The sequence below is a fragment of the Lutra lutra genome, chromosome 4, assembly GCF_902655055.1.
Source record: "Lutra lutra chromosome 4, mLutLut1.2, whole genome shotgun sequence".
In the NCBI taxonomy this organism is placed as follows: domain Eukaryota; kingdom Metazoa; phylum Chordata; class Mammalia; order Carnivora; family Mustelidae; genus Lutra; species Lutra lutra.
In genome coordinates this window covers 64,897,942-64,920,038 of record NC_062281.1, presented here as the reverse complement: position 1 = coordinate 64,920,038, position 22,097 = coordinate 64,897,942, and the positions used below count along the sequence as shown (strand labels likewise).

The 22,097-nt window shown below is 37.1% G+C and overlaps 1 protein-coding gene across 1 annotated transcript in view; it reads left to right on the top strand.

The window, feature by feature from the left end:
• The window catches only part of C4H8orf34 (chromosome 4 C8orf34 homolog), a 383,506-nt gene that overhangs the window by 258,009 nt on the left and 103,400 nt on the right, over positions 1-22,097 (top strand).

Genomic DNA, 22,097 nt, shown 5'->3' with positions numbered 1-22,097 from the left:
TTGTGCTAACATTGGAGAGGGAGTTAGCCCTGCAGTTTTCCCTTGCGTCCAATGCTACTCAGACCAACAATGAAATCAAAGAGTTTAGCTTGTCCTCACTACACAGTTTGAGGAGTTTTAAGTCTTTCTGTCTCTGAATTTCATTTGCTATCCGCCCTACTGGTTCCCTTTCAAAGGAAGAGTCTAAGGCCTCTAAAGGTTCAAAGCCCCTTTTAAAGTACCTGCATAAAGGCAAGTTTGCCCAGGTATAGTTTAAGGTCTGGTGTTATTGGCCTCTTAACCTGCTCCGCATCTTGTCCACCTCCTGGAAAGAATTTAATCAGCTTGACACTTTTTAGTTTTGGCAGCTGGAAGCAATCTTTGCATAGACCGTATGTGGCCAAAGAAGTAGCTTAAGTTACTGCCAAGTCAGCTCCCAGTGCTGGTCTAGCAGAAACTCACCAAATAGCTAGAATTCATTCTTTTGTAGGAACTAAATCTCATTTGCAAAGAGGCTTTTAAGCCTGTTTAAATGATAAAACAAGCCTTCTAACCCTTATGTAAATGGTGCAGATTAGCAAGAACAATGCACTGGCTGGCCAGTTTTATCTCCTTTTCTTTATGTCTAGCTGTTCTATTGTATTGTTTGAGAGGGGATTAGCTGCTTGGAAATTGGGAGGGAGGGAGTGTAGGAAAATCAAATCAGATTTTTGTAGCTTTTCCTCTTTCCTTTTAGCCTTTGGAAATTTTTATTTTAATTGTCACAGGCTTAGAAAAATAGAACGGATACCTCTTAGAAAAGCAGGGATGTTATTTGAGACCATTAGAAATGCCACAGCCCAGTGGAAACAGCACATCAATGGAAATACTGCTTCAGACAAGTAATATTTGGGTGATTTGACTTTGATTAGGGCTGCAAAGAAAACGTCTACTGTTTATGTGATGGTATTCAGGCATCTTGAGTGTACAGAGTTATCTATGCGAAAGTTGTGTGGTAGTTTTGAAAAACCTTTGTAGTATGGTTAAATAACAAAAATTCAACTGAGTAAACTTTGAAGATCTAATTGTCTTTATCAAATAATTCCTGAATCAGGCAGCATCCCATGTAGCAAACACAAAAGAGTTCCACTGAGCAACAGGAGAGGAAAGGTTTTCAAAGCTGCGGAGGAGCAGGTACTGCTTGGAGCACTGGGTGTGGTGCATGAACAATGAATTTTGGATCACTGAAAAGTAATAAAATAAAATGGGGGGGGAGAAAAAAAGAGGGATATGGGGGGAATTGTTAGCCAAGAATCCATTGTTTTAGGCTAGGCTGCCCTCCTAGGTGGAACAGAAGTGGTCTGTCAGTAAACTTTCTGGCTCCTTGCTCAGTGGGGAGCCTGTTTCTCCCTCTTTCCCTCACCCTGCTCCTGCTTGATCTCTTGCACTCTCTCTCTCTCTCTCTCTCAAATAAATAAATAAAATCTTAAAAACAAAAACAAAAACACTGGATTCAAGTTACCAATTTTACATAAAATATTGAGATTTCTGTCTTCTCTTGAATACCCATTCAGGTCGTGTAACACCGGGCCCACATTCTCAGATGATCACACAGTAGCAGCTTCCCTCCCAGACCCTTAGACCCCACAGCTGTGTGCCAGTTTACGTTGTTAGCTTGTCTGTCCAGCTTCACTCATTTACACTACCCATCTAAAGTCTAGAGGCCTTCGTAACCTCTGATTTGCAGAAACATAGGAACGTTGATGATAAGCAACGAATCGGGACTGGAGGAATGCAGGCTGAGGTACCTAGCAGGCCACTGGGAGAAGATTCTGGTGCCCCCAAAAAAAAAAAAAAAAAAAAAAAGATTCTGGTGCCCAGAAAAGGCAGATGATACTGTCTCAGGGTATCAGGCTCTGCCCAGGAGATTATGGTAGGCAGGTGGCAGTTTTAGACCAGGTGATCCTCAGAACTCAGTGAGTCAGAATTCCAGTGCAGCAGACTAGACCAACATGGAGAAAATGGTTGCTTCCTTTAGAGAAATGTACCCATTCTCATTGTTCTTCTTGAGTGGGCACTGGTACCCAACCTGGAAGATAATAAGAGATAATGTGGTCTTTAGAGAGGAAGACTGGACATTAGATTTTTTTTGGACCTTTTGGGATCAGGGTTTAATTCCAAGTCTCACTGGATTGGAGGCAGTGTAGTGCTAATGGATAAGAAAGTTTTGGATAATTAATGTTCAGTTGCAGAACATAATTACCGACACTTTTCAAAAATAGAAAGACAACCTCCTTCAAAGTTTGGCAAAGGGATCTTTATATACCCTAAATTACCTAGTGTATCATTGTGGGAAAAATTATGCAAATATTTAGAAAATCTGGTCCCTCATCTGTGAAATGGAGTTCTTGCAATCCTGGAGATAACCTCTAAAGACTATTGAGAGGTCTGGACAGAAAAATGTATGAAAAGGCAGCTAGCAAATTGTTCACAGGGCAAGGCTGTCAAGGAAAAGAGGTTTCCTCTTTTTCTTTCACTAGGATAATCACCATGTAAATACTTAAGCAGTTTAAAATGCTTTTTTCTTTCCCCATCTTTTTGAAAGGCTTGCACTAAAGCGCTCAGGTATTGAAGAAAAAAGAGCCTCATTCTTCTGACATTCTGGAATTTTCTCTCGCCTTAGGCTTCTAACTAAGTAGGGAAAAAAAGATGCCCATTTTCCAGGATTTCTATGTTTAATAAAGCGATATAAGGTAGCAATATTTTTGTCATTTGTTTGTTGTTTTGTCAAGTCTTAAGGTCAAGAAATCACTTTTTCCATAGTACTGGAGAGGTAAAATGCATAAGTGAGCTTAATGGTTTTGTTGTGAAATAATACCATAGTTGGGAGATACTGATAACAAGCTCTGTGGGGCATCAGTGAAACTTAAGTGATGTTGAGAGTTTCTGCAAAGAACCCATCAATGAGCAAGTTAGTATTAAGAGGCAGAGTCTTCTCTACAGATTGCCTTTTTTCTCAATCTTTTTTTCAGATACTACACTATTTATGAGCCACTTACGGGATCACATTATCTAGAAGTGAGGCTGCATATGATATGTCCACAACATTGTTGCTCTTATCAAGTTGAGGGCATTCAGCCAAAGGCCACAGAGCCTTTCTCATTCAGAACCTGATGGGAAGACATAATGTGTAATGAAAGTGATATGTTTCTACTGGAATGATTGAGGGATATTAGATACATGTGACCACTGGAGACACTTCTACTTTCTAAAACATCAGGAAAAGAGGAATTCAGCCCACATTAAATTGTTCTGTAAAGTTTTATGTGGGACAAGGTGACTAAAATATCAAGAATGTCAAAAAGTTTATTGATTAGCCTAGTTACAAGAAATAAGATTACAGAATTTTTTTTTTTTTTTTTCATAAATACTTCACACATGGTTGGGAAAGTACAGATGAAAGAAAGCTTGTGTTTTCAAGCTGGAAAATTATTCCAGGATAGTGTTACTCCTATAGTTCCTGATGCTTCAGTCTGATGTGGGCATTGCTGCAGTTTGTGTAATTTAAACAAAGAGATGACATCATCTGGCAAGTGGGAAAATGTTAGCTAGTAGAGATCTGACCAACCAAGATATTTTAAGATTCCAACCCAGAACATCTCATTTTTCCTCTCAGATCATGAAGTAAAGAAGCTGTTATAAAACAGCAATTTTAAGTAAATAAGAATTTTATGTGTAGGGTGTAGCGGTATCCTTATAATGGGTGATTTTATTCATTACAAAGTAGATTTTTAACATATTCATTGAGTACCTTGCTTTGACTTTTAGAAGAGTCCACCAATATAGCTACAAATCTCAGAATGTATGGGCAAAACAAGTTTCATTTGTTGCCTAGGAATCACACTAAGTAGTATCAACTAAAAAGTAAAGTGTCAGTAGGTCAGTAATGCAATTTAGTAGTAATTACCAGCAACACTTCTGTGGTTTTAAAAATTTGTGGTTTGTAAAATTCTGAGTTTCAAATAAAATTTTTTATTAAATGTCCTGAATTTTTGTTGTAAGATAACAATTAAGACACCAAGAACAAATGTGGATACGAAGGCACCAAATTACTATTTCAGTGAAGTTTATAAGCCATTTTTCTGGAAAGACCACTCATTAATTCTGTCTACCCACTGCCATTCTGAGGCATTAAATCTTGTTTTCCTGGACTCCTGCCAGGGCATTCCGGGTGGTAAAATGCTATTTGTTTTTGATGGTGCAAGTGTTTGCCTTCATTCATGCTTAACATCGATAGTGCACACACAAAAAGAACTGAAAGCCATTTTAAAAGAAATTAGATTATAGAGAATGTACAGTGCCACTGGCTCAGAAACTCCAACATGAGAATGCTAGGACAAGTTTGTTTCCAAATAGCCTGCTAAGTTTTAACTGATTTGCTTCATGTCATTGTACCAACACTTGTTCATCATTTCTCCTAAACATCATGACATTAAAATACTGAGTTTGTGCACTGATGTGATAAAGCAGGAGGAGAACGTCCTTGGTGATGACAAGCCGCCGTCAAGGGGAATGAGAAATCTTGTTAAGCGTGAACTAGTTTCAAACTGTCTATATTAGGATTTCCTAGCTGACCTGAGGAAATCTGCATAATTAATCATACATTATATTCTGTTTCACATTCCTAGGCATTTTTTTTCTTTTTTCCCCAACTATTTTTAGAAGGCTTAAATTCAGCAAGTTCCCATTGGAAGGAAAGGTGAGCAGAAGGGACATAAAGAAAAATGGGTAAAAACAAAATGGGACTGCTATCACTTGTTTAAAGTGAAACATTTTTGAAAAAAATTGAAATCTCATATTTTATATAATATCTACATATAGCCTTAGCTTTACATTAAATTTAATGCAGAAGTCTAAACCCACATGGTATCAAATGACATTTCCCAAATTCACAGCATGACGTTCAGCTATGACCATATCAGTAACTACAAAATAACTCATAATTGCTCTCTTAAAATGAAGTAAACCCATAAATCACTCAATTTCATTACAAAATAATTTTTTTCCTATTATAAATTACAATTGTAACTTTTAATTACATTAATTAATTATAATAATTACTGTGAATTAATTAATTGTAAATTAATACAAATTCTATGATTTTGACTGGATGGAGGGTAGGGGGAAAAAAAACAAAAACTCCACAACAACAGCAATAAGATTTAAAACCCAGTGTTTCTCAGATACGGCAGAGAAAGGTATTCATTCTACTTCCATCTTCTAGCATTTGGGCTTTGGGAGGGTAAACCCCCTAAGCTTTAGACCCAGGCCACTTTTTCATTCTTTGCCTGTGAACTTTTTCTTGTTAACCTTAAGTTAAATTGTTCTTTTGGAGCTTAAAACTGCTAAGGGGAAAAAAGAATTTTTGGTTTGAAAAATTTAACTCAGATAGGACCATGTTAAAAGGTCCTGTGCCCAGTGTCTCCCAGCTTCCTGAGACCCCTCAAACACTGCCGCTCAGAGCTGTGAGGCCAGCTTGAGGAACTGCAGAACACCGCCCATGTTAGCTACTGAATCCATATCCATCTACTTCGAGTACTGGTTTCTACACACCTGCAAAGGCTGTGACTAACAGTGGAGGGGAGTGGGCCAACTGTGGGAGCAACTAGAGAAACTCATGTTGGGCACACTCTATAAATAAGCTCTTTCTCTTGGGGAACTTGGGTGGCTCAGTCATTAAGCATCTGCCTTCGGCTCAGGTCATGATCCCAGGGTCCTGGGTCCAAAGCCCGCATTGGGGAGCCCGCTTCTCCCTCTGCTTGCCATTCCCCGCTGCTTGTGTTCCCTCTCCTGCTGTCTCTCTCTCTGTCAAATAAATAAATAAAATCTTTTTTTAAAAAAAGAAGAAGAAGTTCCTTCTCTGGAGATAGTACCCAACATAAGTGCACAAAAGCAAAACACACTTGTGGACCTACTTCTTTCCACTCTCAACATCCTGATCCCTGACCTGTGTACAATTTGACAAGAGTATGAGAGCTGATGAGAGGAGAAGATGGAAAGGATTCTAGTGACTTAAAATCTCTTAGCATTGTTTCTGAAGAAGTGCATCCAGAAAAAATAAATATAAGACTATTAGCCTTATGGCAAGAATAATTCCTCAAAACGCTGAGGACACTGGGAGCAACACCAGTGGTCAATTGTACAAGAATTCAAATTATTTCACCTGGTTTCCCCAGCAGTTGATGAGCTTGCAGATGCCACTCTTGGTGCTCAGTTCTTTCTTCAGGGAGTCAATGCAGGGTTTGAAGTGGCTGAAGAATTAGGCTCTACCAATAGTCTGCTTGGAACAGCTGGAGGTATTTTGTGGAAAATACCTGAATCTCTCACATGTTATTGAACCAATAGCGTCTCTGATGAACTTTCACTTGCTGTTGTGGGCTGAACTATCATCAATTCCATGAGTTTTTGTTAAAAAACCTGAATATTCTGACTTGCCCTACAGCACATTGGTTTGATGCCCTGTTAGTGGTGATGTTTTCTTGCAATTTTTTGAGCTAAAGGGCTGAGATGAAAAATTTTCTGTATGAGAAGAATCACCCTCAACTGCTGTTATTGGACACTGAAAGCTTTGGAAATTAGCTTTTGCTTAGGACTTGGTAATGTTTCCTAATGAATTCAACCCAAAATCCCAAGGTAAAATAGTGCTTATATGAAAACCTCATATTATGTAAAGTCATTTTGATGACAACTAATGTAGTTGGAATTACATCATATCAGGCTCTTTTACATGCTTCTGTTTTATATGCTTGTGAATTTAGTATTTGGTAGTACTTAGGTACGTGAAAGGACACTTTCAAAGGTGAAATACATTAGATCTCATAACCGAATCAGCATTAGCAGGTGAAAATTTGCTATCAATTTTGATGAAAGGGGAGCCTAATTTTAAAAAATTATCCTGCTTCCCCCCAAATTTTTCATTAATAGACCTGTATTACAAAAGATTGTAATTGGTTATTATGTTTTAAATTTAATCACTAAAAACTTGTGGAAAAATCAATTAACATCATTTTTATTTACAGATATTACAGGTATTCACACTGTGGCCCCCAAAATCAACATACTGTATTCAAACACACTGTTTAAATTCACTTACCAGATTTCATGGTTGTTAACTTTTATATTTTAATTGTTGTGAGGGCACCTTTCCAAACAGATAATGCTGTAGACACTCACATCTCTGAAATTATTTTAATAGGATGGCATTCTAATTAATTTGTAACACAGGGATTCATCTCTGTGAAGAGGGAGCGGTCTTTTACCCTTAGGGGCATTTTAGAATTTCCTGAGAAGTATTCTTCTCCAAGATTTCTGTTTCTTCCCCCTGGACGTCCTTTTTTTTTTTTTTTTTTTTTTTTTTTAAGATTTTATTTATTTATTTGAGAGGGAGAGAGAGGCAGAGATAGCAAGAGTGAGCATGAGCAGAGAGGAAAGGGAAAGCAGAGTCCTGCTGAGCAAGGAGCAGGATGTAGGACTCGATCGTAGGACCCAGGGATCATGAATGAGCCAAAGACAGACACTTAACCAACTGAGCCACCCAGGCATCCCCACCCCCCCACCTTGAAGTCTTTCATGAGTTTCTGTAATCTTTACTGGATATTTTTGAGAAAGACCATTAAAAAGCTTTTTTTTTTTTTTTTTTTTTTTTTTTTTTTAACAGCCTTATAAATACCATGATTCCTTCTGTCTGAGATAGGAATTGGATACTTCAGGGCATCTTGGTCCAGGATTAAACCAAGGAAATCAAATAAAGGAAAAGAAAAGGCCTGGGATACCCTCCTGACCCTAGAATTGAGGAATACATCTAAAAACCTGAGTAGCCAAGGGACAAGAATAAAAAATTCCCGTTTTTGTTTGCTTGTTTTTCCCTGGTGAGAAGAATAACACAGGTAATATACAAAGAGGCACAGAGTTTCAGTTTATGATTTCCATCTGAAACAAAAAGTCATTCCTTTTTTAATATTTTAAATTTAAATTAATTTATATAATGTATTATTGGTTTCAGAGGTAGAGTCTGTGATTCATTAGTCTTATATATTATCCAGTGCTCATTATATCATGTGCCTGATTAATGTCCGTCACCCAGTTACTCCATCTCCCTGCCCCCTCCCCTCCAGCAACCCTCTGTTTCCTATGATTAAGAGTTTCTTATGGTTTGTCTCCCTCTCTGATTTTGTCTCTTGTTTTATTTTTTCCTCTCTTCCCCTATGATCCTCTGTTTTCTTTCTTAAATTTCACGTATGAGTGAGATCATATGATAATTATCTTTCTCTGATTGACTTATTTAGCTTACTAAAATACCCTCTAGTTCCATCCAAATGAAGTCTTTTTGGTCTGAAAACTGTCCCAGTATGAATCATAGCCAATCCTTCCTAGAAGTGGAACAAAGTAAGGAAGACAAGATGAAAATAAGAACCTTGTCCATGTCCTGTAAGCTGCCTGTTGCATTCCTAGGGTGTGCGTTACCCAAATCCTACCCAGAGTATGACACATTTCTTTAAAAAAAAAAAAGGAGCATGGGCTCAGTGTATCTTAAAATATGGCTTATATAATTTCATCAAAGTCTGCAGGCAGGAATAACGGAGATGATATACTCACCCAGCTTCTAGTATAAAGATCTTGAGAAAACAACAAGGCATGTGTCTAAATTTCCTAGTCTTAGGGTGGTAGCTGTAAAGATGTTGAGAAATTGTCAGACTTAGAAATCTTTTGAGGATAGAGCTGACAGGATTTGCCATTAGATTAAAGTGATACATATGAGATAAAGGGAAGAATCACAGATCATTCCAAATATATTTGCCAGAGTAACTGAAATATGGCATTCCATTGATGAGAGAGAAGATGGAAGGAGTTTATTGAGGATGATGATGAGTTTTTGCACATATTAAATTTGAGATTCTTATTGGACATACATGGTCAAAATCTGTCCAAACAGAACTGGCAGTTAATAGAGTGAAAGATTATATTCTTTTTCAGGAGTATGACAGAAATTAAACAGGTTGCCGTGTCTTTCCAGAACAGGTTTTGTGACTGACTGTCCCTGGCATTAGGATTAATCAACTGCACCGATTAAAAATCACCTCATGTCTCACAACTCCTCACCTCTCCCAGCATGGCTAGTTCAAGATCTACCATAATCTGCTTAAGTTACATTTCCTTTTTAAAGCATTTATCATTCTTTCACTCTCATTAGAATATTAACTCTATGAGAGCACGGACCAAATCTGTCTTGGATCATGGATACATCCTCAGTACCTTAAATAATTCTTGACCTACATGAGATAGTCAATAAGTACTTGGATGGACAGAAGATTAGAGGAATATCAACTGGAATCTCTTTTGTTCTATTCCTCTCTCCCTCTGTGTCTCTTTCTATTTGTATCTCCATCTCTCTCTCTAGATTCATCTTTCTCTCTATCAACATCTCTATTTTTACCCCCAGATTTTACTTTCTGTTGGGCTGCTCCATGTAGATGGTTCTGGTACCTGGAGGCTCCATATTTAAAATATCCTTATAGCTTATGTCCTTTCTCTCCCAGGGTTCATATAATGATCTTTAAAAAGGCCCTGCTAACCTCTCTCCAAGTAATGTGCCTGCCAGAGATTAGGCACTGCACGGGGGTGAGGAGATCTAATTAATTTCCAGTCCTGGGCTTACCTGTACGTTAGGGAAGAAACATCCATATTTGACAGTTTCAACAGAATCATGAGAAGTTGGGAAGAAGCATCTATCAAAAGAAAGAGATTCAGTAGAGAAAAAATAATAATGGCCATAATAATACAATAAAATCAATAATCTATTCTATTTCTAGAGAGCTTTAAATTATAGAAATTTTTTGAGAGACATTAGTTCATTTAAAACCAGTCCTCACAATTTTTATATCAACTGTACAAATGACGAAACTTGATCCAGAGAATTTAAATAACTTCTACACACAGCTAACAAGTGTCTTTGGTGGGCATGAACCCAGGGCTTTATTATCTTTATTGTGCTTAAATATTCGATGTTCTTTCAGCTCTAGTACACTGCTTCTATAAATCTCTCTGAAACTCGGTCTCATTACTGATTTTCCATTTTCTACCTTAGGGTTAATAATAGCCTTTGGGATTTTCTTTCCACTAACATTGTTATCACGTGAGACCCTCCCTAAGTTTCCTTTTGCAGCCGACACACACTTGAGTTGCTTTCCATAGCTACCTTGGTGATGCTTTCCTTCCCCCTCTCTCAAGTGCCCAGTGTCTTTAACTCAACCCACTCCTGTAGATCCCTCTCCCTTCCTGGATCCAGTGTCTACTCCAAATAGCTTTTTCCCTTTCAAACGTGAGAATTCTTATATTGTGACTCTAGATTCTTAGAGTACCAAGTCAGCAGGACAAAAGGTTAACAGTTAAGTCCTGAAAAGTGGAAGCTTCTTTTGGATTTTAGTAAGGAGAGTAAAAGGTAGGTATGTAAGAACAGCTTAAAAAATAATTTATGTCTCTATCTTTTTAATTTTTTTTATCTTATGCTCTAAGTCCCAGCTAACCTGGGTTTCTCTCTTTTTCCATAAGTGTTCTTTGTGCGTACCCCATAGACATTCTTCTAAAATAAACTCACCTCACTATGCAAGGAAGAATTTTGCCTTACAACCCATAAACATATCCAAATACTCATTCTTCTTCTAGCACAGCTCCGATTTGCTTCCTTCCCTTTAAAGTTCTCTCAGTACTTTTAAATTGAAAGCAATTTTGTTGTTGTTGTTCTCCTGCTGAATTTTTTGTCTTTACTTCTGCCCATGTTCACTTTCTTACTAGTTGTTATATACTCATATATTCTTAGAGAAGAAAGGTGGCAGCATATGTGTTGATTCATCTTGTATCCATCCAATTCAGAGCTCCAGCAGCTTATGGGGGATGTGTTTGGAATAGTTGTCATTCCTGCCACACTGCCTATATGTACAATAAAGGGGGGAGGGTTGGAGCTGCAGTTAAGAGTAGAACTAAATAAGAAATTTGTGATGAAACCTGAAAGTTGGACAGTTTTCCATACTGAGTGGCCTAGTGAGTATAAATTTCTAATTTGATAGTGTGAAATTGTCTTTATCGTGCTCTCATATTTTTATTAATCTGTTGATTTTATTCACCTGCTTCCAGCTGTTTTCTTCTTTAAGAGTAAGCGTGTGTTATGTCCCTGTTCTCCAGCCCATATACGTTTTTCCCCCATAACAACAATATCAAAAATACTTTTCTTTGAATCTCAGTAAGTTTGGAGATTTTCCCACTTTAAAAAACATCACTTCCTAAAACACATTTTTCCCACAATTTACCTTTCTTCTTGCTGTAAGAAACCATTTAACAGTTTCTTCAGAGACTCCGTGGGTAGTAAATTTTAGTTTGGGTGTCTGAAAATGTCTCGAATGCTTCCTTTTCTTTCAATAATGGTTTATCTAGTGATTAGTGTTTTATTACACTTACGGTTGTTTCTCTCTTGTTTCTCCATATAATTGTTATAATTGTTATTTCTTCATAGGTAATCCTTCTTTATCTCTGGAAACTCTTAAATTTCTTTTCTTGCTTGATATTTAACTACCATTTGATGTAAGATATCAAATTAATGTTTTTCGCCTGAGACTCATGGCTCTTCTTGTTTAGTGAGGCTCTCAGTCACTCTGTCTTTGACTCTTTCCTCACCACTATTCATTCTCTCCTGTCCTTCAGGCACCCATCTAGACCTTTCCAGACTATTCGCTACACCTTCTTATGTCTCCTTGATCTCGTTTTTCTTGTGTCTTTTAATTTCATTTTTTCTTAGCTTAATTCTCTTTTAATTTCTTGATCTTACTTTCAAGTAACCAAATTGTCTCTTTATGTCCAATTTAGGTTAAATATCTCTATATTCTTAGAATATACTCATTTTCCCCCCTGCAATATGTATTTTTAAAATCTTTTTTTTTTCTTTCTTTGAGATTCTTAAATATACTTATTTAAAGTTTTGGGTTTTTTGTTTGTTTGTTTATTTTTAGGATGGATGTATCCTTACCATTTTATTTTCAGTTGCTTGATGATCTTTCATGGGATGCCTTTTATTCCTATACTTCAAAGTTTCTAAACTTTTAGACTTGCTTCCTCTTCTTTACTCCTGTCTGTTTCCTGGTGTTTCTTCCACCCTTTCCATCATCTACCCCTCTCTGGGGTGCCCAGTATAATACTACTCTAGTAGAATTCAAGATCTTATATTGGAGGCTCAGGGCTCCCAGCCAGCAGAAGTCTTGGTTGGGTTTCTTGCTGATGGCTGTTTCTGCTTCCTTAAGTCATCTCCTGGTCTACAGCCCTACAGTAGTTTTGCTCATTATCAGCCTTGGTTCACTGATAGGGCATCTCATTCAGCTTCATCTCACTCAGTAAGCCTTGTTTCAAGAATAGGATATTTTGCATTCCTTTTCAACCTCTTCTGCCTCTTTCTGATGCTGGGAGCTAGATAGTTCTTAGTTGTTTTGATTTTAGCCTCCTATGACTGTTTTCCATTTAAGTCCATGATTGTGTTTTAACTTGTATTGAGCATGGTTCTATCTTTTAAAATAGTTTTAAAATGTATTTTATCTCTTACTAGTTTGTGTGTGTGTGTGTGTTTGTGTGCACATGCACACAAGCAACAGGTTTTTTGTATAAATTTACTCAATCATCTTGACTTAAAGTTATCTCATTGATTAAATACTTCACTATCCATACACACAAGTATTCACGGAAGTAGATGAATGGGGTCATTAGATAAATATACTGAGAATTAAAACAAAGATTTTCTTGAAGAAAACATTTATAGGGATAGTAGGGAAGCAAATCAGAGTATCTTTAAAATAACCACATATATAATTACTTTCCTATTGTATTTTTAAGGAAAATATTTTTTTTCATTGTGTTAGTCACGGATCTTCATGTTAGAAGAATCAGAAATGTTAGTGGGATTTACTTTAGCTATTAGGGGTTTAAGATAAGGATGTTTGGGAAGAAATAACAGAATAGTTCAGTCTCATTGACATCTAGAATATTACTCATGACTAATTTGCATGCATCAGTTTCTCTAGTAGCCCAACAATAGTGGTGGGACCAAACAAGACGCCATTCTCCTCTCCTAACTCCTCCAAATCTGCTTCTATGTCAAGGTACTCTTTCAATTTTTTGATTACTCCTGGATTTTAATGCCTCTTGGCTTCTGTTTATGGTCTTTTTATGCCTCTCTATTTCTACTGTTATAGAATAAATATTTGTCACTCCCCCAAATGCATATGTTGAAGTCTTAAACCTCCAGGGATGTTTGGGAAGTTATTAGGTTTAGATGAGGTCATGAGATAGTACCCTCATGATGGGGTTAATGCCCTTGTAAGAAGAAGAAACAGGAGAGCTCTTTCTAAATGCACACAAGGAAGTCATGTGAGTACACAGTGAGATGGGGGTCTTCTTCAAGCCAGGAAGAGAGCCCTTACCAAGAACCAAATTTGAGGCCACCTTGACCTGATACCTGGCCTATGGTATTTTGTTATAGCAGCTTGAGATAAGACACCTTTATCATCATATCTTTCACTAAATCTTATCTACAGTTTCCTAGAAAGGAAATCTGATGGAACCCATCAGTTAACATTTGGTATTGTTTCTAAACTTGAAGAATAGAGTTCTTATTCTTCACCATTTTGACATCAGTGCCTCAACTTTGAGTGATCCTTGGTATTATCTCCCAGAACCAGGGGATCTGGAGCCATTTTGTACAAAATGAGTGTATTTAGGCTTCAGGGGCCTTATGAGCGCCTTGCCCAGGTTTTTTTTTTTTTTTGGGGGGGGGTTAAATTTAGTAACCTAGACTTCTTAGACTTTTTTTTAAAACCCAATAGAAGGTATTGCATTACCAATTTTTAAAAAATAATTTGCCATGCATTTGTAAGATTAGCCAGATGTCCCTTCCCTCCTCCTGAAGCTTGCATGCATTAGTGTGCTCTAGTCCATCCTCAGAGAAAGAGCCATGGAATCCATTGCATGCCATGTCTTGCTACATGCATGAGAGGATGTGCTGTGGGCAGAGTAGCTGCTGCCCCAAGAGATTCATATTTCAATATGATTCACAATGCCCATTAACCATAAAGGTATTATAGAATGGGGGTACAATTCGTATTTTAGACCATGGTTAGTTAGAGACTTTCTGATGTAGCTCTTAGCATATCTTATGTGTTTATAATGGAGAGAATACCTAGAACTTAGACTTATTAAAAAAAAAAAACAAAACCCATAATCTAATGTGATACTCAAGGAGTAGGCTATGTTGTAAAAGGTAATTCTCTACCATAGATTCAGCCAGGAGAGTGTGGGTTCAATTCAGTAATGTTATAAGGTCAGAAGAAAAATTATTGCCAAGATGAAATTCACATTTGTGTAATGAATAGTCCACTCCTTCAAGTGAGCTAATATAGAGGTACTTATGACCTGCCTTAGTAAATCCATTTTTATTTAAAATACACATAGAGATAAGAAAGGCAACTTTCAATTGTGTATACAGGCATTGTGCAGCAGTGAGTATGTTCAATTATCTGAATATTTCAGGAGAGTACCTATTATGGAGTGAGGAAGCATTGTCCTTTGGATCCAATCACTCCATTTTATTATCTTCCCTGAGAGGAATTCAAGAGATAATTATTCTACCCCCTGCTCAGAATTCTCTAGCCTTCAGAGAAGCAGGTAGGCAAGAGTGCATGCCACATTCCTTTCTCCACAGCTGTCTCACCTCCAGCTGCAGCTTTCCTTTACTGTTGAATAAAGACAGCTGGCTAAAAGGTGTTGCAGCGAAGCCTTCCTTCCTACATTTGCCAGAAGCACTGAATCCTGCTTACCTGTAAATACAGTGCCAGCCCTTTCCACCTTCCTCTCTTAGATCATTTGTACCATTTTCCCCTTGCTCCTGACCAGCAGTCACACTGGCCTTCCGGCATTTCCTCCAACAGGTGAAGTGCATTTCAGTCTTGCTCTAGGTACTTGCTAGGTCCCCTGACAGATAGGACACCTTACATGGTCTTCTCCTTCATATTAAATGTCACTTCATCAGAGGGACCTTTCCTGATCCCAATTCCATCACTCTCTCTCTCACCCCTTACCTGACTTTTTCCCTCCAAGTTTCACTTCTTATTTCTTTTACTGCATACTTCCTCTGTCTCCCGCTGCTAGAATACCAGCTGCATGAGGCCGAGAATTTTGCCTGTTTTGTTTGCTGTTCTAATTCCAGCCCCAAGAACCTGGGTGGAACACATATAATTATTGAATGGTTGAATAAGACAGTGGCAAGTGCCTGATGTGCTTTATGCACTTGCCACTATCTTATTAGTGTATCTTATGCACTTGCGCATTACTTATTAAAATTGGGAATAACTGTTGATTTTTATAAAGTGTGTTCCTTATCAGGTGTTTTTCTAAGTGCTTTACATACTTTAATTCATTTAATTCTGACAGTATCAAAGAGGTTGGGTCATTTGCCCAGTGATACCTAATGTGTAAATTTCAGAGCAGGGAAATTAACCAAGAAGTCTTACTTCAGAGTAGGTACTCTTTCTTCCTTTGCTGCCAATGATGGGGAGAGGTAGGTGTGGGAGGAGGCTGGGAAGGGAGGGATTGATGTGGCTACGTGGCATGTGCCACCATGGTGAGCTGAATTTTCTATAATAAGTTATCCTGTCATTTTCTCATTAGCATGATAAATAATCAGTAGAAGTGAATTGGCCAGTGTTAGGTGCCTGTTCTGGTCCTACCCCCCTTAAGGTGTATGATCTAAACAGTTATTACTGTTTAAGCTAGAATGAAGGGATAGTCAGAGTTATCAAAAAGTTTGAAATGTTTCCAACCAAGGATCTTCACTGTAATTCTTTAGAGAGGGATGTGTATGTGAAAAAGAAAATTTAGACTTTAGAGTCACTATGCTAGGCTTTGTGTTGGTAGCAGGGTTTATAAGGCACTAAGTCCGCCTCTCATGGGATGACCAGAAAGTCATCACAAAGAGACCCAAATTGCATTTGACTCATGTAGATTTGAAATAAAATTTGCTTGTATGTGTTCTTAAGTAGGTTTATTTCAAATTATATTTTGGCTTGCATACATATAGAAACAAATTTAGAAAAATAAACAGATTAATGTTTTTCTTGGCTTTAATATAATTTTTGTCTTTTTAAAATGGCTTAAATTTGGAACAGGAAGAGAAAATTTTTAAATTAAGAGAAAAAGAACATTTTTATCTTTACTATTATTTTATTATCTTGCCACGATAAAAATAAAATAAACCTCTAGACAGGCTAACTAAGAAAATGGAGAGAGGACACAACTTACTACTAAATCAGAAATAAAAGAAGGGACGTCATTACAGATCAATGGACAATAATGATAGTAAAGGAATACTATGACAGCTCTATGTCTGCAAATTTAATAACCTCGATAAAATGGACCAATTCCTTAAAAGATGCAATTTACCAAAACACACACAAGAATAAATAGATAATATGAATAGGCCTATATTTATTAAAGAAAGGGAATCAATAATTAAGCCTCCAAAACAGAAAGCATCAGATTCAGATAGGATTGCTGGTGAATTTTACTAGTAAAACATTTAAGGAAGAAACAACTCCCTATAATTTCTTTCAGAGGATAGAAGCAGAGGGAATACTTCTTAACTCATTCTATGAGACCCAAATTACCCTAATACAAAACCCAGACAAAATGTTATAAGAGAACTACAGGCCAATATTTCTCATGAACGTATATGCAAAAATCCTCAACAATATATTAGTAAGTTGAATCCAACAATATTTCAAAAGAATTATAAATTATGACCAGATGAGGTCTATCCCATATATGCAAGGTTGGTTTAACATTCAGAAATCAATCAACATAATTCATCACATCAACAGACTAAAAAAAGAAAAATCACATGATCAAATCAAGGGATGCAGAAAAGCATTTGACAAAATCCAACACCCGTTCCTCAAAAAACTCTTAGTAAAGTAGGAATGAGAGAAACTTCTACAACTTGAGAAAGAATATCTATGAAAACTTACAGCTAAAATCATGGTATTTAATGATGAGAAACTCAAAGTCTTCCCACTACAAGACACATACAAGGCAAAGATGTTCTCTATCAACAGTCCTTTTCAATTTCAAGTTCTAGCTAATATAATAAGAAAAGGAAATAAACTGTATACAGATTGGGAAGAAAGAAATAAAACTGTCTTTTTCACAGATGACATGATTGTTTATGTAGAATATGTGAAGCAAGTGACAAAACCTGGAGCTAATAAGCAATTATAGTAAGGTTACAGGATATTGGTTAGTATACAAATGTCAGTTGCTTTCAAAAAGAACAGTAATAAACTAGTGAAATTTGAAATTCAGGATACAATACCACTTACATATTCACCCCCCAAAATGAAATACCTAGGTATAAATTTAACAAAATATGTATAAGATTTGTATGAGGAAATACACAAAGCTTTGATGAATGAAATCAAAGAACTAAATAAATGGAGAGGTATTCCATGTTCTTGAATGGAAAGACTCAATATTATCAAGATGTCAGTTCTTCCCAACTTAATCTGTAGATTCAATTGTAGTCCCAGTCAGAATCCCATCCATAAAAGTTTATTTTGTGGATATCTGCAAACTGATTCTAAAGTTTATATGGAGAGGCAAAAGACACAGAGCAGCCAACACAATATTGAAAAAGAAAAATAAAGTTGGAGGGCTGATAGTAATCTACTCTAAGGCCTACTGTAAGCCTAAACCAATCACAATAGTGTGGCACTGGTAAGAGAACAAACAGATCAGTGGAGCAGAAAGGAGAACCTAGAAATAGGGAATAGACCTATGTGATTGTAGTTAACTGATCTCTGGCAAAGGATTAAAGGTAATAAAATGAAGTAAACCCAGTCTTCTCCACCATTGGTACTGGAACAACTGGACATCCATACGCAGAAAAACAAATCTAGATACAAACCTTATGCCCTTCACAGAAATGAACTCAAAGTGCATCACAGACCCAAATGTAACCCCTACTTCTAGGGGAAAGGAGAAAAGGAGAAAACATAGATGACCTTGGGTAAAATGATGCCTTTTTAGGTACAACACCGAAATATAATCCATGAAAGAAATAACTGATAAGCAGGGCCTCATTAAAATTAAAAACTTCTACTCTGTGGAAGACAATGTCAAGAAACAAAGAAGACAACCCACAGATTGGGAGTATCTGCCAAGACATATCTGATACAGAACTATGACCCAAAGTACACAAAGAAGGATTAGATCTCAACAATAAAAACACAAACAACTGAGTTAAAAAATGAATCAAAGACCTTAAGAGACCTCTCACCAAAGAAGATATACAGATGGCAAATAAGCATATAAAAAATGTGCCAGAGCAGATGTTGCTGGGGAAAGGCAAATTCAAGCAACAATAAATTAAAGCACCCAAATCTGGTACACTGAGCACCAAATACTAACCAGGATGTGGAGCAACAGGAGCTCTCATTCATTGCTGTGGAGAATGAAAAATCATACAGAGAGTTGAAAGAAAGTTTGGTGATTTCTTACACAACTAAACAGTTTTATTCTTTGATCCAGCCGTTGTGCTCCTTGGTATTTACTCAAATGAGTTGAAAGTTTATGTTCGCACATACACTTGCACGTGGATGTTTATAGGAGCTTTTTTCCTAATTGCCCGAATTTGGAAGCCACCAAGATGTTCTTTAGTAGGTGAATAGATCAATAAACTGTGGTACATCCAGACAATGGAATGCGATTTAGTGTTAAAAAGAGATGAGCTATCAAGCCATCAAAAGGCATGGACAAAACCTAAATGCACACTACAAAGTGAAACGAGTCAATCTGAAAGACTAAACACTATATGGTTCCAACTATGTGACTTTCTGGAGAAGACTAAACTATGGAGACAGTAAGATCATCAGTGGTTGCCAGGGGTGGTGTGGATTGGAACAGATGAATAGGCAAACCACAAAGGATGTTAACTCAGTGCAAAGTTTTTGTTTGCTACCATAATGATGGATACATCATTCATAGACAATGCCAAAAGTGAACCTGGTGTAAACTATAGACTTTGAATGAATATGACGTATCCATGCTGGTTCATCAGTCCTAACAAATGTACCACTTTTGTGGGGAATGCTGATCATGGGGGAGGCTGTGGACTTGTGGGGACTGGGATTTATGAGAAATATCCATACATTCCCCTCAATTTAGCTATGAACTTTAAACTGTTAAAAAAAAAACCCTAAGTTTTAATAAAATTTTAATGAAGAAAGTAAAATACATCTATTATTTATAGTATGGGTTATTATATCCCTATAATTTATGTTGATTTATTGTTCATTTGTTTGAAGATTTATTTTTGCATGTAGAAAGAATAATTCTACCTGTGAAAAAGAAATTTTACAAAACTCATAGAGATTAGCTATCACAAGATATTAAAAAAAACTTTAAGAGCCAAAATGTAATTAATTTTCCTTACAAATAAATCAAACAAAAGGATACCTCATTTGTTTACTGGCTTACTAAACAGAATATATATAATAAAATAACAAATTTAAAAGTTTATAATTCTTTTTGTCCATCAAGATATGTATATTCCTTAATGTTTACCAAATGATTTTATGCCTTAAAAGGTAAATAAAAAAAAATTTCACAGAGATTTTTTTTTTAACTTTCTCTTTTTAGAATGAATCAAATCAGACAAGAACCAAAGCTGCCCAAATTAGATATCCTCTTCCCTGATTTCCAAATCCTTAATTTCAGTTTTAGGAAATATTTGTTAAACAGAAGATTAATGTCAACACTTCAGTTATTATCTCAGTGGTCATACACTTTTTTCTCTTCTGTACCAGATTTTCCTGCTGAGCTAAGTCTGGGAGCAGCTGTTGTTGTTACAGCAACTTGGTTAGATTTAATCATTATTTTTTGAATGCCTATCTTGTGTGAGGAACTGTGGTACTAAGAAAAAAAGGAGACTTCATCTAGATGTAGTCTCATGAGCTGAATGTAATAAACACTTCAATGACAAGGACTCAAAAACTGGCCCAATAGTGTTCATCGTTCTCCAATTTCACTCATTTTTATTATTAATGAAAAACACTTTACACCAAGATTTTAGTCAATTCTCCTAATATGTGAATAGGTGCTTACCAATGAGCCAATTTCCTAGTCACTAAGGGACTTGAAAAGAACAGTATCCAGGGTAAATGTTTCTGCTTTGCATGAAGGAACCCGAATTCTCCCTCTCAACTGATCATCGAACACACTTTGGAAGAGACTTCATAAAAGATATGGAATGAAATCACTTTCAAACAGCTTTAACTCAGTGAAGTAAAAACAGAAGAGACCATGAAATGCCCTTGTAAAATATTTAAGAACATAAAGCAGAAATTTTAGGTAAGAGCTACTTAGTAATTTAGAAATAATTGAAGGTTCAGAAATTCTAGAAAATAGGGGCGCCTGGGTGGCTCAGTGGGTTAATGATCCCAGGTCATGATCCCAGGGTCTTGGAATTGAACCCCGAATCGGGTTCTCTGCTCAACAGGGAGCCTGCTTCTTCTCTCTCTGCCTACTTGTGATCTCTGTCTGTGAAATAAATAAATAAAAAATCTCTGGGGCGCCTGGGTGGCTCAGTGGTTTAGGCCTCTGCCTTCGGCTCAAGTCATGGTCTCAGGGTCCTGGGATCGAGCCGCTCAGCGGGGAGCCTGCTTCCCCCTCTCTCTCTGTCTGCCTCTCTGCCTACTTGTGACCTCTCTCTCTCTCTCTGTCAAATAAATAAATAATCTTTAAAATAAATAAATAAATAAATGAATAAAAAATCATTAAAAAAAAGAAATTCTAGAAAATAGTCTAGATATTTAGTAGATAATCAAGGAAGTTCCTTTCATACCTTTATTTTAAAGTATAAATTTATATAAAAGGCATTCATTTTTTTTCTACATGTCAGTACAAGTCTACTATAGTTAGTCTCAAAAATGCCTGATTTTAGGGGTGCCTGGGTGGCTCAGTCAGTTAAGCATCTGCCTCCCGTTCAGGTCATGATCCGACAGTCCTGCGATTGAGAGTCCTGCGTCAGCTTCCCTCCTCTGCGGGGAGCTGCTGGGACCCTGCTTCTCCCTCTGCCTCTTCCTGCCACTCCCCTTGCTTGTGCTCTCTCTCTTTCTCTCTGACAACTAACTAACTAACTAAATAATCTTAAAAAATGCATGATTTTTTTTTTAATTTTGAACCTCCATTAAAAATCACCTTTGGATCTAAATACCAAGTTGTCCAACATAAGAGAAATATAAAATTTTCCTCAGCTCAATGGTTCAAGAAAATAGGTGGATTTAGGGAGTTTATATTGGAAAAGAATAAATAGAGCTATGCATATTTGAAAGGCAGTCCCATGGAAGAAAAAAACATACTTATTTTTGTCACTCTGAAAAAGCACTACTGGCACTAACCTAAAGGACACACAGGCTTTACTTCAACTTAAGGACAGTTGGGACAACTGGAGTAGTAGAAAAAGGGAAGGTCTGACTTCCCGCAAGTGTGACTGCTTGATTGCTGGAAGTGCAAGTAGAAGCTAAATAACTCTCTGGTGGAGCATCCGTGTGGAGTAAGAGACTGGGCAACATGACCTGGTAGGCAGAACCTCCAAAACCGTGAGAAGTAAGTGTCCGGTCTTCATAAGCTAACAGGTAGTGGTATTTTGTTATAGCAGACTGAATGGACCAAGGCAATGTTCTGTCTTCTTCAGCTATGGATAGCGCTCCGAACCTGAGCTTGAAGTTACACATCTATCACTTGCTGAGCCAGTTCTTCCAGTCCAACAGGTGGGCACCTTAGTGTATCAGTAGGGGGTTCTAGAGTTCCAAGGAAGAGATGCAAACCACTAATTGGAGTGATGGAGCTCTACCTCAAGGTGAATTATCATCTCAGGGGGGCACTGTAACTTCAGGTCCCCTTTACCCACCTTGGGATAGGTTTCTGCTTCCCAAAGGAATTGAGAAAGATGCTTTTCGTTGTTGGCGACGAGTACCATGAGCTTGATAACCCGC